This window comes from Callionymus lyra, chromosome 3 (assembly GCF_982586985.1).
Source record: "Callionymus lyra chromosome 3, fCalLyr1.hap1.1, whole genome shotgun sequence".
NCBI classification, from domain to species: Eukaryota; Metazoa; Chordata; class Actinopteri; order Syngnathiformes; family Callionymidae; genus Callionymus; species Callionymus lyra.
In genome coordinates this window covers 26,375,202-26,394,200 of record NC_141820.1, presented here as the reverse complement: position 1 = coordinate 26,394,200, position 18,999 = coordinate 26,375,202, and positions in this window count along the sequence as shown.

Here is an 18,999-nt window from a genome sequence, read left to right as displayed (position 1 = left end):
AGCAAACATTAAACATGTATATATTTTGAGCTTGTTTTTAGCGGATTCTGCGATGCCATCAGCGTAAATCTTGCACTACCAAGCTTGAAGCAATGCATTATGTCGAGGCTTCAATACAAGATGGACGTTACAGACGAACAGTATGGAGGTATTTGGTTGGATGTTTTCAAGTGTCTTTTTGGAGAAACATAAAGACGAAGACAACTGAGCTCCAGTCGCTACATTAAAATGAACATACATTTTTGCCTACAACTCTAAAAAGTAGTACATCACCTGAAATAATTCCAACCCTTAGTCGACATGAGGGCGAGTAGAAAATGAGTTAGAATTTCGGGTGAACTATCACTTTAAGAGGAAACTCTGGACAGGTTACTCAAAATTACTGAGTCAGTTGCTTTCTATACAAAGACCTTAAAATATACTACATAATAATAATTATAAATAAATAAAAATAATAAAGAAGGGCTTGAACACTAATGAATTATGTATTATATATTTACTTTATTTATTTTCTATTTTGTCAATATGTATCATGTAAATATGTAAATTTGGAGTTGATGGTTATTAATTGAGTAGTGGAGAAGTGGTAGGTTTTAATAAACATATGCTTCATCCCACTCATTTTGGACGTGTTGGGTTCATATTATTATTGTTTTGACTATCGTTATAATTGTTTTACTTATCTCATTGTTTTTGTCTGTTTTAACTTTACTTTCTTATGTACCCACACATAAATAAGGCATTCAAATCAAATCAAATCAAATCAAAGATGTAGTCAATACTGCCTTAGTCGATACTGCCTAGACATTTTCAGCTCAAGATCAATATACTTTAAAAACAAAGACAAGACATTTGAGACCAAAACCACAAATACTGTATTTATTTTATAAGTATTTTAATTAAGGTCACAAGAATGTCAATCCTACCATGTATCAAATGTGCTTGATGGCTAAAAAAGAGAATCAACTAATGCAAAAAAAAATATTTTCCATACCACAACGAATTTGAGGATTGCTTTTTAAACTAAACATTTGAATAAGTAGACACAGGTTTTTTCTGTGAATGTTTACATTTTAGTTCATTTAGTTTTGGATGGATGCTGTTGGATTTTTCAGGAGACTTATTTTAAAGATGTTAAACTAGTTTTTAAGGTTGCTACACAACCATTCTCTGTGTAGTCGCTCTATATTTGTTTTTTTTAATATATATATGTTTCACCCAGAGTATTGTAATTAAAATGGTATTAATAACTGATAATGCATGTTATACGTTATTTGATTCTGTTAGTATTTATGCTGATTATCATGGAGGTTATGTTCTGGAATCCTTGCAATAGGGGAAAATCCACAAAAAATGCAATGTTATTTCCAAAAATAACATATTGTATGCCTTCATTCCTCCTGCTGTAATAAACCTTTCCCACATGTTCCATTCCTAAATATATTAAGGAGTTTCACTGTCTCTCTGTTTGTCTACTTCTGGCACTTCGTTACCAGGCCAGAACCTTTAGAAGAAGTGTAATGTTTACCTGTCATTGAACGACCTGAAACAAAGGCACAGTGTTCCACCAGAAGCAGGAAAACAGAACACTGCAGTGCGAGAGAATCAGCAGCGATCACAGCTGCAAACTCAACAAGGCGAGATGTTGAACGCTGAGCTCATTGATACTACGTTACTGAGCCTCGCTGCAACCAGATTACTCAACAACGTGATCTGATTATCATATCGTTTCCTCTCGGGCAGTAGTGATCAGATAAAAATAATCTGGTCATAATTTACATTTATGAAAAACTCTGGCATGGCAAAGGATGACTGTATCTCAATAAAGTAATTGTGGATGCATCTATGAATCTTTTTTTTTCCATCTATAATCTATTTTTTCCTTTACTCCCTTATGCTACACTCATGCTATTTCTGTTAATGATAAATCTCACATTCAAGCTGCCTAAGAGAATTGGCATCATTCTCGTGCAGAAAACCCAATGAGTGAGTCTTTGAACTTTACAGCAGAACAGCTTTGCATCCCTCAAGTGCCTCCAGGCTTCTACACCTACTTACATACACACAAGGGCAGCGGGTCACCGAACCATTGCATCCTATGAAACTACTAACCACCCTCTCATCAGATTGTGTCATACTTTCTTCTTGCCATCTTATCTAACTCGTTTACACAACACTATAAAACATGAGTACTCTTCCCAGCCAGAATGATTTTCTAGTAGCACACATTCCATTTAGATCACACTTTCAATTGCTTTGCTTTTCTTTTTTTTTGTCTTGACTGGTCCATCCATTGCTATTACTTTTCCACTTCCCTTTATTCCCACCACAATGTCTTCACCTTTTGCTTCTCCCGTGATAGCAACATGTTTTTTCCAAATAACCCTGGTTTGTGTTCGACTGTGTTTCTTCTGTTCAGAGGTAGTGAAAGGTGAGAGCAATGATTGCTGCATGCGGTCCGGCATGTCTTGGTCAAATCCCTAACCTCTCTTCCTTTGGGAAATCCCCCCCCTAACATACTGTTTCACACATACGAAAGAGTCTGGATCCTGTTCACCGCAAGTACTGAGAAGAAGTATTTATCACGACGAATAATGTTGGTGCCAAAAAATGTGACTATACCGGTCCTTAAAAAAAAAAAAAAATTAAGCATCCCTCTTATTGGTTATGACTTTCACAGACATCTATCCATTCATCTCTCTCAACAAATTGGACTGGGTCCTTGGAAATACAGGTCTTTCCTGACATACACGAGTGAACCCTTGTGAGCCAGTTGGACCTGTAGTACCTCACCAGGGCATTGGGGTTGCTTGGAAGGGTTGTAACTTTGGCATGCTGCTCCCTACCTAGTAGGGATGACGGGAACATATGGTCCATGGCCATCCATCTAGGACATGGACAATCTGATATAAAACCTACGACCTGAGGACCTCCCTGTCACTGTTCCAGCTATGGCAGATGAACCAATGATGTAAAGGGTGGGGCCAGTATTGCACAAACTGTGCACCACCTAAAAACTTCATCGTGCAGGTTCGAAGGGCAACTACACGTCAATCACATCAGTCACTTTTCTAGAGTTCTGTAGCAATTTAGGCAGCTCTAATCCCATATTTAGGCAGTTCAGGATATTGGTCGTCTGTTTGAGAAGCAGGGCCGCATCCTGAACGACCAAGCAGCCCTCTTTAGGGACAACACTGCCTGCTCCCCAAGGAGAGGGGCCTAGAAAAGGTGGCCAAGACAAAGCGTGATTCCCCTAGTTAGCTAGTCGTGGTCAAAGGGCCTCTTCCTAAGCAATTAAACAAAGGTATACACCCACTTCCAAGGGTGCGAAGGCATATAAACTCACATGCTGAAACATCAGAACCATGCTCGACAAAGTGTCGCAGTGTTGTGTTCCAAGAAGACACTCAGAGCTTCTCTCCATATACAGCGTTTCTGAGTAACGAACGCACTGGGAAACTTATTTCTGCTGTATCTTTTCTTTCTGTCACTACCCACAGTCTGTTGCCATAAACGAGTGTCAGAAATGTCACTCAATTCTATCGAAAAATGCCTGAAAAGTTTTCTACTCACCCTTACGATTTATAAGAGCGTCATTTCAATCCCAACGTTTATTCAGGGCCTCTAATGATCCGAGATCATCCGACTCTCCAAGGTCGGTTCTTCAAAACCCAGTAATGCGTGATTATTTTTTCTTCTAAAGAGACTGAGCTCTTAAAGATGTCACCTTGTTTCTTTTTATTGGTTTTACAGGCACAGCCAACCATATCAAGTGTTCACTGTAAGTGCTTACCACACTGTGTGGCTGTAAACTTGCTTGAGCGCTGCGGTTACGATGTCGGTCAGATGCAAAAGTACGTCCTTAGATGCCAAACTTTGAACAACAAAAACGTTTTAGTCCATAGATGTTTTAAATTGAATTCATTTTCCCTTTTTTTTCATCCTTAGATGTTCATACTTGAATGCCATGTAGCTGACGGACATCCACGGATCAATTTATGAAACGCACTTCACTTTTCTCTGGAATACAATCAAGTGGCGCCACTCTACAGCTGCCCACACTCTATTTGCTTCGAATGAGATAAACTGAGAGTTGAAGGTTAATGATAACCTAGGATATTGCTACAGCTCTATTATGTGAATCTTTGGAAGAACTGAATAACATTTCTCCTTGAGGGTTCAAATTTTGTTAACTTCACTTCATTTGGACGTTTCATAAACACCGAATATAATGACGAGGATAAATCAAAATTAAACTGATCACGTTAAGGAAACTATCTATTTTCATTTTTGGCTTGTTTTGAACAATCTGTTTGAAATAAAATAATTATATTTTTTTACAATTAAGATGCATGTATTTACCATGATGTCTCTATTTAATTACTGTTAGAGACACTAGATGGATTTTGTCCTTTGTAGCTAAATAAACATTGAAATCCCGTAATATCTGGACGATGACTGAGGATGAGAGGATACAGTCAACTCCAGAAGATGTTAAAGCTGATATTTGGACATACTTTATTTTAGTTTCAATACAAATTAAACAATGCAGCTCCTTGTCAGAGATTTATATGGTCTGTAAATTCTGCAACACCTGAGGAAAGTACTGGGTAAGTACTTGGTAATGACATTTCCCCTCTACCATGATACGTATCGTATCGCTAGATTCTTGCCAAGACACATTATTTTAACTAAGTAACGCAGATGTGAGATGATATTAGTAATGCTGCATACAAAGTGTGAGACTTTCTTTAGAGAATAAAGAGTTCCAAGTACTCTCAAAGTGTTCAGTGCCTCTGGGTGTATTGCACTACTTCAACCTTGTGTTTTTAATTGGTAATGGCAAGATTTCCAGGTGCTGTAGTTCAGAGGTTTATGTCAGGAAATGAAGTTCCCCCGAGTTGCATTTGTCACCGTGGCTTCTGTTGCTCTTGACCTTTTGAACTTTGTGGATTTCACCCTCAGGTTCACTGTGGAAAATCTATCAAATTGTCGTCCAGTTAGTAACGGGTGAAAAGACAAGTGCACTTTTCTGATGATTAATGATCTTAGTTCAAATCGAGGCTCAAGACTCACCAATAATCTTCGTCACTGCTCTGACCGGTGACTATGATTCATGACTCATCAAGCCTTTCACTAGATAACGATCAATGTGATGTTGTAGCTCTCTGCTTTATACTTCTCTTTATATATTTTGTTGTTGGAATGAAAGCTGTGTGACTAACCAGCAAGGTATGACAAGAAAATATTTTTCTCTAAGTCAGTAAGATGAGTTTTCTAGTTGCTGAATTAGGTTCTACTCACCCTGTTCATGAACCCCTTTTTGAAATTGCTTTTATATCTTGTCGACTTCTTTTGGAGTTTACAACAGACAAAATGCCCCCATTTTAAAACTTGTATCTGACAAATCTCAAGTCTAATTGCTTTCGTGTTTTTATCCATCCTCTGCACCACGTATACCTTTTCAGCTCGACTAACCACCTACAGATGATCTTCTACTTAGAAGCTAGAAGCACTGAGTGGGGGCCGGCGTCTTTTACTCTTCTCCTGAGAGTTCCATATCTGTAGCGCTGGATCGCTAGTTAGCTAACACGGCCTATCATTGCCAGCAGAAGCCAGTAAGAGTTGTTGTTTCAGGGCTTTGCTGATCCAATCTTTTGGACAACCCAATTTAGCCATTGTCAAAGTCCAGATCCTTCTTCTCTTCTGGCATATACCTGGAATGTGTCAGGCTTTTTCTTTTTTCCACTTTTCTGGGAAACTGCATAGTCTTGCTTATCTTCTGGTTCAGATTCATCTTGAGAATAATATATTTTTTTGCTAATTATACAGCAGAAATTATTTATTGTCAGTGTCAAATGGTTAAATAATAAATAAAAGTTTACTTAACCGCAGAGAGAAAAGAAAATTATACTAAAAACCAGTGCTCTCAGATGAATTTGCAATGAATTGTTGCATAAATGCTTACAATAAACCTTTAACTTCAGGGTTGCCATGGTGAATCTTGAAGTGCTATCAGACACAAGAGGATAACCATCTCTTTAGTAGGCATTGATCGAGTTCTTAGACTGAGTTTCATCTTCTTCTTTGATAAATGTCGGGCATAATCACTTTGTGAGAAACTTCGGCCAAAGTGCAACTAGAGGCCTGGCACCTTAATGGCTATCATTTGTCCTTGCCAGGTTGGGTGGCGATTGTATAACTTTATCGGCTGGAATAAGAGAAGACCATATTTGCTATACATCTAATAGGAGTTTCAGGGGACTGCTAAATCACCTGGGTAATTGTATCCTTGGGGATTTGGGGGAAAAAGCAAGAAAGGAGTTTCTGAATTGCAGCATGGAGTTAGTAACCAACTCTAAAGTTAGATTTTCTCCCAAATTCACATTTTTGCGATTTACATTACTGCACATTTTAAATTATTGTTATTTGTCACCCCTTTGTTGTTCTAAATTTTTATACAGTGTAAAAAAATCAGTCTTTCTTTGTCTGTTGTGACATTTTAAATGTAAGCATGTTGTAGCTGACTTTTCTTATTTATCATTTCTTCTGTGTTTAATTTCATGACTGAAGTTCAATTATAAACGTTTTAAGTATAGTACAGGAATTATGTACTTTGAAAAAAAAAAGTGTGAAATAAATGAAAACTTGTTTTGTATTGTAGTTTCTTCAAAGTAGCCACCTTTCTCTGATGACTGCTCTCGAAGACTTTTGGAATTATTTTGATGACCTTTAAAATATAGTTATCACCCATGGCAATCTGTGCACAATTTTCTTTAGTTTTGAACAACTGTTAATGAAACATCACATCATTTTTTAAACTGATGGTGCCACCTACTGACCTCTGAACAACATCACACTGCTTCATGAAGCTTCATCAGACCATCACTAATAGGAACAAATCTTCAGAATCTTGATCTTGGATTTTCAAATTGGCAGGTTAATGTACTTATAACATATCATATCAACTCATATATTGTGTTCATTATTTTAATTTATTTTCGGAGGGTCCTTTTTTCAGGGCACACTCTTTGCCACTGTCCTTGGTCAGCATTTCCTTTTCCCACTCTGTACCAGGGAGGCTCAATACGATGGCGGCGTAGTAAATGTAGCATTGGTAGATCAGATGACAGTTAAAAAAAGAGACATTTGCTTACCATCCATTCCATGGTTGATATATAATATTTATGTTGGTATTTCATTTGCTTAATATACTGTAGGTACATAAGAACTGTATTGACACTACATTGTCATTGAAAACCATGTGTGTGAAGTACCAGTCCTCTAGCATCTAGATTATGAACCAATGGACCACGTTCTTTGTCACATTTCTTCCTGTTGAGTCGGTGCTCTGAAATATTCCATTCAATTAAAACAGCTGATTTGAAGTTTCAAAGGTCGCTGGATAAACTAATGAAATATTCTAATTGCATCAACCAGAATGACAAGAATGATTCCATTATGTGTCATCAGAGAACATTCAGGTAATGATACAAATGTAGGAAGTTTATATGTGAGATACAACAGCATACCAGTATATATATAAAAAAATACTCAATATACTGTATTTATAAAAAAAAACGTTTTTCACCCGGTTAATCATTGTGACTTGCTCATTTCATAAGTAACCCCTGCTCCAGACTCTAAGCAAACCAGTATAAATGTAATATCTGATTTATATTGCTGTCATTCTAGCATTTATTGCTTCCAACTGAAATAGATGCCTTTTACTTTTCTCACAGGATTTAATCAAATGATTATTAGATTCTCCTCACATCATTTTTTATGAATTTCTAATCTTGTTTTATGGTTTTATTTGTGATACACTCATTAAACTCAGCAGACTGTTGATAAAGATGTCTAGAACTCACACGCTGTTAAAGAATAAATTCTCTCTTAGTTGAGTGACTATAATGTCACAGCAGTAAAACACTTTCACTTTCAAACAACAAAGTGTTGGGCTTTTTAATAAGAACAAAAGACTGCTAAACTGGCAGAGAAATATTTCTTCCCACCCTGCACTAGTTTACACTGCCGACAAATGTGTGCCGGACATGATTACAGAAAGCAACGTGGTGAGGATGATGGGTTGTCTCCTTCAGGAGGTAATGAATTTATATCCACTGTCAGCAGCACTGAAGGACAGCGGCAATGGCCTCAACCCAGAGAGGACGCACGCTGGATACACACACATCGCACACGCGAGCGCACACACACACACAAACACAGTTAGCAGGAATGGAAGTATATAGAAGAAATACACCTTGTTATCACGAGCATCTGCTTCTGATATCGTGTCAGTCAAACACACTGAATTAAAGGAAAAGTAAAACGTCAACAGATGGCTCAGATTGCTATTGAAGTTTATGGTGCTCTGGATGGTAAAAAAAAAAGTGTATGAATACATGAGCAGAAACGCTTGGGCATTGTTGAAGGTTAATCCCATACTGATGGCAAACTGACGCAAAATTTGTACAAAAACACATTGTTTTTATTTCTATAATGCATACAAAATGGTTAAAAAAAACAAATAAATAAATAAAATAAACTGTGAATAAAAGTTTATGGAAAAAGCTTCAATACCCTTTTGAATTTTTTGTTATTTTTCAACGAAAAATTAAATGTATTTTATTGTGATTTTATGCGACAGATCAACTCAAAGTAGCACAAAATAGTGACGTGGAATGAAAATGATTTGGACGGTTTGAATCAATTGCCTTTAGCGAGTCACACAATTGGTAAAATAGGTTAGTTGTGTGTTTATGAAGGCTTCGGTGATTTTATGTTTGACAACACAAGTCAACAATGTACTCACTAGACAGGTCAGGGATAGTTATTATTGTTTACAGTAAAAATAATTAGGTAATAAAAAGTGATGGTCGTCTAGATAAACTGACAGACCAAGCCAGGAAAGGACTGGTGAGAGAAGCAGCAGCGATGTCCATCAGTCTGGAGGAGCCGTAGAATTTCACAGCTCAGGTGTCCACGGGGCGACTATAAGTCATACACTCCACAAATCTGGTCTTTTTCAGACTCACCCTGAAGGACTTGAAGCTGTAACTGCAGTGAAAGGTCTACAAAGTATTGACAAAGGGGGGTGAATACTAACAACCCCACCACAATGTTTTATGTGTATTTACGTAAACATTTGAAAATCGGCATAAAAGCTTTTCATGACAACCAACAGTCAGAGTATAACAACCACATTCCAAAGTGCAGTGTGAGTAAATATATTTATAATCATGTATTTTAAAGATGGACTGAACTTGCAAACATCAATTAATAAGAAGTCAGAAAAGAACATTATAAGGCAGCCATGTTCAACACAGCTTTTGAATAGCACCGAAGTGCGAAAGTCACCTGCGTTATGTTCACAACTGCCTTCTTAACCGAGTCACCGTTTTTTGTAAAGTGTTTAAATTATTCAGTCGGCTGTCCAGGCTCCTTGAACGCCTGTCCGCCTTAATTATTTATAAAACATTGAGTGCAGGATGGTCAAATATGCAAGATTCCCAAACTCCTGTCACTTTTGGTGCCCTGTAGCCTCACCTGACACAATAGAGGAACAGGAAAGAGCACTGAGAGAGTGCTGTCGCGTCCTCTTGCACTTGGCAGGATGACACCTCATTACAGTTCACACATCACCTTGGCTGGACCGGTGGCCTCGTCCTCTGCCAGATGGTCTCTGCTCAAAGAACACGTACCTCTCAGGAGTGACTCAGTCCCGTTTGTAAAGAGCGCACAAGTAATTAACAAATATTTCTGATGTATTATTTGTAGGCTGAAGATAACGGAGGTGCCACCCTGGATACCTTTGACAAAGATGATTAGGTTTAATAACAGGAGACACCAAAACACCTTTTGTTTCCGGTTCCAAATTACTAGTAATGTTTGGTTTATGTGGCACACTTTGTTCTACTATGTGACTGAAAGCCTTGACTGACGGCTTTTGGTATGGCAGGCGCCTCACGTTGCGAAGAAGCCTCGCGGGATATTACTAAACAGACTCACAGAGTAACATAGCCTTGCGGTGACACCTAGCTTACCAAAGTCATACTCATTTTGACAGATTTTGATCACCTTGTACCACATTCAATTGGTTCAAGGTCAGTACAAGTACAACTAGAATTTATACTTAGGGCTCAATGTAATATGAAGCACACTTTTTTTCATGAAATTTAAGGGATATTTAGTGCATCTGATTATTAAAAGTAGGTGTATAATCAGTTTACTTCACGAATGGCTCTGTTTATGTACATTGGACCGTTTGTAACAATTCCTCCCTCTTTGGTGTTAATAGACCTTACTTACAAACGTAAGCTCTTTACATAACCCTGGTGTTGTCTCTGGGTCAAGTTAATGAACACGTTTGTTTTTTCGGGCCAGCGGGTCACCTTGACCCAGAGGCAACACAAGGGTTAAAAAATATGTTTAAATCACAACTTACACATGAGCATTAAAGTGAGCCAAAATCTCTATTGCTTTACCTAAAATGAAAAAAGCTAGTGACACGGAACTGAATCCAATCAATCATCACTTGATGATATTAGACTTTAGACTTTATTTTATTGTCATTGAAAAGAAAACACAGCAGTGAAACTGGCAACAAAATTTAGTTCCTTGGCAACCGTTAAAAAACACTGCAGAGAGATGTATAGATAAAAATTATAAATATTAATATTAATACGTTAAAAATAGTGCAATATAGTTTAAACAGAATAAATAAATAATATTTTAAATATTGCATATAATAATCATATATAAAGTATAAATATAAATAAGTTAGCAATAGTGCTAATATGTTGTAAATAGAATAAATACATAATATTTTAAAAAGCATTCAGCAGTCTGATGGCCAGAGGAAAGAAGCTGTTTCTAAATCTTTCTGTTCTGCAGTGGATGCTGCGGAACCTTCTGCCAGACGCCAGGAGAGAGAACAGTCCATAGAGGGGGTGGGTGGGGTCAGACAGAATTCTGTGGGCTCTGTTCAGACAGAGTGTTTTTGCCACGTCCTGAATGGGGGGGGGGGGGGTTGTGTCCCGATGGGGGGGGGGGTGTCCCGATGATCTTCTCCACGGTCCTCACCACTCTCTGCAGAGACTTCCAGTCGGAGGCCTTGCAGCTCCCCGACCAGATGGAGATGCTGCTGGTCAGTAGGCTCTTGATGGTCCCTCTGTAGAAGGTGAAGAGGATGGGAGGGGGGAGAGACACCTTTCTCATCCGTCTCAGGAAGTGCAGGCGCTGCTGGGTTTTTTTTTTCACTAGGGAGGTGGTGTGAAGTGGTGTGAATATTATTTAGGCCTTCTGGTTCCAGTCCGTGGTGTCATATTGTATGTCTATACTACTTAGTTGGTAAGTTGAAGTCTTTATTGTTTCTCTTTCTCGTGCATTTTTCTGGTTCTTGAATTCATTGTCAGATTTCCTGTTTGCATGTGTTTCAAATAACCTTGGTTTTTGGTTTTCAGTTTTGAGATGTCCTTGGTCGTCTTTTTCATTGGTTGTTTTATTTTTAGCACCTGTTTAATAAATGACTTCATTTTATCTTGTTATGACAGACACAGGTCCAATTATTTAGGGGTTTGTCACAATCACTCCTTGAGTTAATGAGTGAAAATTCTAGTATTCACAGCAGTCATTTGTTTTCTGGTTCTTATTTTCGTTGTGTCAGAACATCAAGTAGTGCCTGTGAAGGGTTTACAACCAGCGGCCATTTCCTTTGTGTTTAAAGGTTTGAGGAACGGCAGAGACTCATTGAGAGTATACAGGCTGAGAAAGCAATGTAAACACTGAAATGAAAAGCCTTCAATCCATTTTGTAAAATAACTGCCTCTCCTTCAGTGTCGCAATGTTTGTCTGTTTCACTCTCGGTCTTCAATTTTCTTTATCTTTGAGTCGAGCAGTATGCAAGCCTGTGTGGCTGCTGCTTTCTTATTTACTCGCTGGGATCAGATCACAGTCACACAAAGCATCTAAACACACATTCTCTGCGGAACAATAGTGTTCCGTGGTTGAGGGAGCAGACGGCTCGATAAGGGCAGGGACTTGATCCTGTCCTTTACACTCTCCTCACACAGAAATCCACTGTAATTACAGCCACAATCCTCTCTGCCCTCTGAACATCCCCACTGGGACACACTTGCCTGGGAGTGTTTGTGACTCCTTGTGTTCTGCTGTGTCATACTTTTAGTTTGTCTTGTTTCAGTGTGTGCGCACACACACAGTGACCAAATACGAAGAGACATTTCATCGCCAATGTCCTTGGAGGAATATTTGCATACTTGAGTTAACCTTTATATATAGTCTTGTTTTGATTTCAACCTCCTGAAGATCGATCAGTTAAGAAAAAGTATAAGATAATAATGAGATCAAAGGCGTCCACTTTCAGAATTCCCATATGAACAATTTTCATGTAAGTGTTATCAGGAAGATGCAGCAAGAGACAGTTAAATTAATATTTATCTGCTATATCAATTGTAAACCACTTTAAGAAAGTATATAGGCCAGTAATGAATGTCACCAGAGGCAAATGAAGCTAAGCGAAACTTCAATCAGGAAGATGTCTGTTTTTCCTTCTCACAATTCTTTCACTCGGCTGTGACTCCTAATCCCTGCAGTCATCTTCAAGCCCCCTCGACAGGCCCACCGGATTCAAGATCTCTCCTCTAACTGTCTAGACTGCTACTCTTCTCCCGCAATTATCACAATCTCCTTGTCTCCCTCTCCTCCCCTTGCTCTACCTCTGTACCAGCTGGTTGTAGCAGAAGTAGGTTCACAAAGAGTCTGGTTCTGTTTGAGGTTTCTGTCTAAGAGGCCTTTGTTGCTGAAATTACTCTAGTTAACTCATTATTAAAACATTATTACCAATAAGCAGCAAATTTACCAGCACCAGTGTCTATACCCCCCCCATCACTTCTCTAACCCTCTATCATTCATCAAACTCTGACGATGAAGTCTAACTGCCAAAGTTACTTTACTACCCATCATTAAAACATGTTTATTTTTAAACCCTACACTTGTGTCTTAAGTCTCTCTTGGTTGAAATAGGGGATGCTTAGAGGTATACCCAATTCCACTGTCATTAACAGCTCTACGGAAATTTTGCACCTCCAAATATGAATATGTATAATATACTAAAACCACATTTTTACTAGTGATGTGCTTCATGAAGCAGTGTCATGTTATCAACAGATCAGTAGGTGGCGCCTTCGGTTAAAAAAATGACATGTTTCCTTAGAACACTTGTTCAAACAGTTGTTTAAAGCAAAGGAAAATAGTGCGGATACCGCCATCTAGTGGACTATAGAAAATAATGACACTGCTTCATGAAGCTTCATCAGACCATCACTCATCTTTACGTAGTACAATAGGGGTAAGTATTGGCTCCTGGTTAGGCCAAATGTATACAAGTTGAGTCGTTCACTCACCTATGGTCATGAACGGCGGTTATTTACAGAAAAAAGAAGATTCCAGGTACAAACAGCCAAAATACGTTTTCTCTGCAGGGTGGCTAGGCTCTCCTTTAACCCTTAACAAAGGCCTGAAAACAAATTGTTTAAGGTATCCCTTGTGTTTTCTCTGGGTCAAGGGGAACGATCTCCACCACTGCATACGTACTTATGTAAGCCAGGGAGGTTGTTCACCTTGACCCAGAGACAACACAAAGGGTACCTCATACACATTTGTTTTCAGGCTTTCGGGTGACCTTGGGTTAAAGAGAATCAAGATTGGGTGAGAAGCAGGGTCATCCAGGAGAGGCTTGGAGTAGAGTTGCTGCTATTCCACGTTTAGAGGAGTCAGTTGAGTCGGCTTGGGCATTTGATTAGGACACATTAGGGCATATCCCGCCGGTAGAGACCCAGGACACACTGGACGGTCTCCCAGCTGGCCTAGGAGGACCATCAGCTTCCCTGGGGGAAGCTGGAAAATGTATGTGGGGAGAGGAAAGTCTGTGCCTCCTTTTTTAAGTTGCTGCCCCCGCGACCAAACCCAGGATAAGGCCTTGGAAAAGTTTTTTTTTAACCTGACTATCCACCAATTTTGAGCTAATGACGACAACATTGAAGTGCATTATTTACCTAATCATAAGTAGATGAAGGTCAAGTGAAGGCCATGATCAAAGCCTGTAAAGATGTAGGTATGATAACAAGAAGTCAATTTCATTTCTGGTAAAGCCGACTGTGAGCGAGTTCCTGGTGTGCCTTACACAGGTGGATTTGTCTTCAGCCTTAGAAGGGAAACTGAATTCTCGCAATTTTGGCTCTGCTGCCAGTTGAATGTCATGTTCAGTTTGTTCTTATAAAACTGACGAGTGGAGAAAGAGACAGATATTCACCAATGATGTTGGCAGAATGTTTCAATGTTTAAAATACTTTAAGGGTAGTTTACCTGTAAATGGAGACGTTATTGTTGATACCAATATGATCATAATTCTAACTGCTCGCCCTGTTTAAAAAACTTTAAATTACTTCAGAAAAAAAGAAGATAATGTTCAGACATTTCAATAAGAAATATTCTCTAAATTCACTTCTAACTTCTACAATAGTCATTTTCTGGGAAGTGTATTTCTCAAAAGTACCACTTTCAACTATTTTCTACAAGATTGGTGTTGTGGGAGTTTTGTCTGTTCCTTCAGGGCTGTACTAATACATAGAGTCGGGTGATCTGAAAGTGCATTCAATGCAATATTTAAGAATAACATTTTGGGAAGCATCGCCTGCAATAAATGCTTTAAATGGAGAGAATAATATCTCGGGTCTGCCAGACTGCATCAGAGAGAAAAGTGTCATTGTGTCTTCGCACACAATTATCTGTAATCAAAGCCGTAGAAAGCAGTTTTAGACGCTGCTATTTGCGGGAGTGTGCAGGTTCCACACAAAAGCTTTGCCAGTGAATATGTTGTACTGAGCCAAATCATCTATTGTAACTAATGCAATTGGATTACAGCTGTGTGGACCTGCTGTTTTTCCGTGTAAGAATCTCCGTCGTGTTCAAATCCACAGGCCTCTGATAGATTTACTTTTTGTGCAAAGATGCTTCCAGCTGCATGAGGTTTTTGTGCGCTCGGAAAGCAGAATCAAAACTTTTCAAGTCTGATCAGGGTAAAATGATTGTGTCCTTGCATGCATTTATTTGACATTTAACATTTGTTCATGTTTTTCTTTTGACAGTTCCTCCTTTGCCTCCTCAATCCTGATATGTGTGGATCACACCTGCCCTCTTTATGTTCTCGTCTACAGCATTATTTTATCTCATTGTTCGTCTCTTCTGTTCCTGGTACCTCCATCTCGACAACCATCTAACTAAGGCTTTAGATTTCTCCATGAACCCTTATAATTGTAATTCCTAGATTTTCTAAGGTGAACCCCCCAAATACAAAACCTGAGCATCTTCAACTATTCTACTTCTAAACCCTGGCTTCCATTGAAAAGAGAAACCCTTGTAAAGTTATTTATCGACTGGTTAATAAATATTAAATGTTAACATTTTTATTGTTTCCTAATTGTCTGCTCTATCGTCATGATGTCACTTACCAACTAAAGTGATCAATTTTTTTCCTTCTGGTATCAAGTCACAGCTGTTTAAGCTTAAAATAGCTTAATAAATAGATAATGGATGGATGGATGGATGGATGGATGGATGGATGGATGGATGGATGGATGGATAGAACTTTATTGAATTGTTTTTACAATTAGAACACAGCAATACAGACGATAATTCATAAAAAAAAAAAAAAATGAACTAAAGTTAGCAGAAAACAGTGAGGGTGCGGCCAACTGGGTCTTTGATACCATTTCTGTCACTTCCTGTGTGATGACGTCACAACAATGCAATGCTTTTTGAAATCCTTTTTTATGAGTCAACAACGATTTAAGAAGAAGAAGACCATCATTGTCGATCAGATCATTTTCCAGGAAAAATGTCCTGCTATATGTGACGATGCTGCTGATTTGGCTAAAACGTGTTTGAATGTTATTTTATTTTATTGTATGATGATATACAATCCCTTTAAGTAACAAACAGGGATTACTAAATAAATAGCTGTTTTAATTATAAAATGTAAAATATACACATTTATTGCAGGGGACACAGTTCAGCCAATCAGCAGCATAGTCACATGTTTGATACCAGCATCTTTTTGTTCATTTTAATGCTTTAAGAGTGGTACAAAGTGCCCTCCAATTGTTACAGTTAAAGTTTTGTTCACTCTTCAAAAAACACATTTATTTCCTGACATTTATTTGACATCATATGACATTTAAACTTTTTCTTCAGAATCTACTATCACCATCTTCTCTGACTGGTCGTTTTGTCTGATATTATCTTCCCCCTCAAGTCTGATATATGTAATATTAAAGCTATTTTTGTGTCGTCTAGACGAACGGCAGTTGTAAGAAACTGGTTTCCAAAGAAAGTTTTGTGGTAAGTTTCTGTTCAAATGTTGTCTTTGTGCAGTCAAACCATCTCCATCAGAATAGAACGTCGTGGGATTCGATCTCTGAGTCTTTATGTAGAAAGAAGGGAGTGTTTGGCATGAAATAGAGAATTAACAGTGATATTCAACGCTGTGTGGGTAATGTACCCTGCCGGTTGAAAAAAAGGGTTTTATTTCTGCCTGAAAGTGGCATTACTTTGCATGAAACAAGTAAAGCGAGCAAAGCAAAGCTCAGCTGGAGTGTTTTGTTTCAGGATGAGCCGCCTGTTTTGACGGTACAATGCCTGCCGTCAGGCTGCTGTGTTTGAATCAAAGTAACCTTGACGACATTTTTTATAAGTGAAATACAGTCAATCATTGTTTTTTTGTTGTTATGCAAAACAGTTTAAAACATGAAAACACATCGTTTCATCAACTGGTCTTTCTTTCATAATGTATCAGGCTGATGAGAGTTTAAAAAACAAATAAATAAATCCTGTTTACTTTGTTTTTTCTGTTTCATTTCTCAGAAAATGGGTCACCCCTTTTTTCAAGTGTTCCAAAACATCTGAATTAAAATAAATGTCTGCCAGGTTTAAAATGTCAATGAAACCCAGAGAGAACATTCTAGCACACTTGCTCCACCCTCACCTGAACTGACCAAGGTTGGCACAGACAGTAGCGCCATCCCAAGACAAATCCATTTCATATAATAAAACAATAATTAATCAATAATTAATTAATTAAGATCACAAATTAAAATTATAAATACACTATCAAACAACAAGTCATATCCTACAATCTGAACTCAAAACACATCATTTGGAGAACGGGGGAAAAACGAATTAAAGACCACCCCTAAAACACCCCCGTACAAATGGAACATGCCACCCACCACCCACAGAACACCCCTATTTGAGCTGCGTGGTTCAGTCCCTCTGGTTCTCCTCCCAAATCAGGATGTGGTGTTTGATCTGTGGTGAGTAACTGAATGATTGTTAAAACAATAAATGAACAAACAGATGGTCTAATGAAATCACAAGAGTGTCACATTAAACAGCAGAAAAGCAAATATTTCCATTAATGCATAAGCGTCATTGTTTACTATGTGACAGCTGAGCCTTGAAAATGTTAGTCTATGTGTTTGTATCATTTTTATTTAATACTGTCTGGCTGTGTGTCCACTTGATCTTAATGTCTTACTACTAAACCACTCGACAAGTTTGCTGAAACTGACCTCTAAATTACATTTTTAGGGGGGAGGGCAACTGGATCAGGTAAAAAAAAATGGGGTAAAAGACCCCCAATAAAGTGAAAAAAGGTCAATTTTAATGAAATTTAAACCTTTAATATTCTCCACTAAACACTGTATACTTCCAGAATTTCACAAATTCACTGAAGGAGGCACATAGGTAGGCAGGTGACCCCCTCTGAAAATTTAAATCGGTCCAATTTAAATTAAATTTACACCATATTCAATACATTAAGAATTTTAGATCCATTTTAAGGCCCATAAACCGCCTGAACACAATCTCTTCCTTCCGCCTCACACTTCAGTTTTTTAGTGAATACTTTCTTTTCAAATGTATCTTTTATACTCTGTAAATACCAGGTATTTCACCTATTGATTGGTATATCAGAAATAGGAGACTTGGTGGACAAACATTGCCGTGCTACACCTGGAGTCATAATTCTTTCTTCCCTAAATTAATCTTATTTAACAAATACATAATTGACAGTTATGACCATATATCTCTATAAACTCTATATATAAATATATATATATATATATATATATATATGTATATATATATATATACAGTATATATATATATATATATATATATATATATATAGTCTCTATCAACAAAGGTATCATTGACCTTTGTTTTGTTTTTTACAGATAATATAATATTTTCCCCCCATATTGGATATCGGTGAACCCAGATATATGGCACCATCTTTATATATAGTGTGTATATATATCTCTTTATATATGAGGGTTCAATATGGTTCGGGACTATAGTTTCATGTTGTCAGAGTTGCCTGTATAGTAAATAAATCTGCTTGGCAGTTTGCTGACTGTCCATTCAACTTGTTTCAATGATAGAACACAGTTTCTTGAAAATAAATCCCTCATCTACCTGTCCCTGGATCTACTTCATGATGGCTTGACCCTGTCAGGAGCGGTGCAATCAAATGCCTCACTGAGCCAGCCAGAGTAAAATATCCAGGGAGAAAGGGAGAAGAGCAGGATGAGGCAGGAAGACAGACTTTTGTGTGTGTGTGTGTGTGTGTGTGTGTGTGTGTGTGTGTGTGTGTGTGTGTGTGTGTGTGTGTGTGTGAGGGAGAGAGAGAGAGAATCGATAGCACTATACAGCTGCGAGAGGACAGAGTGACCAGCCATGAAATGGCTGCTGTCCCAGAGCCGGTGCAAGGTTTACACAGACGCCCTAACAGGCTTTCAGCAGGAATACGTGTAAATCAGAGACATCAAGGCGACGCGGCTGATTCACTAATGGTGCTAAATCACGAGAAGATGAATGTTAGAAAGTTTTTATTAGCGTAGCATATGTGCGTCTTTTTTT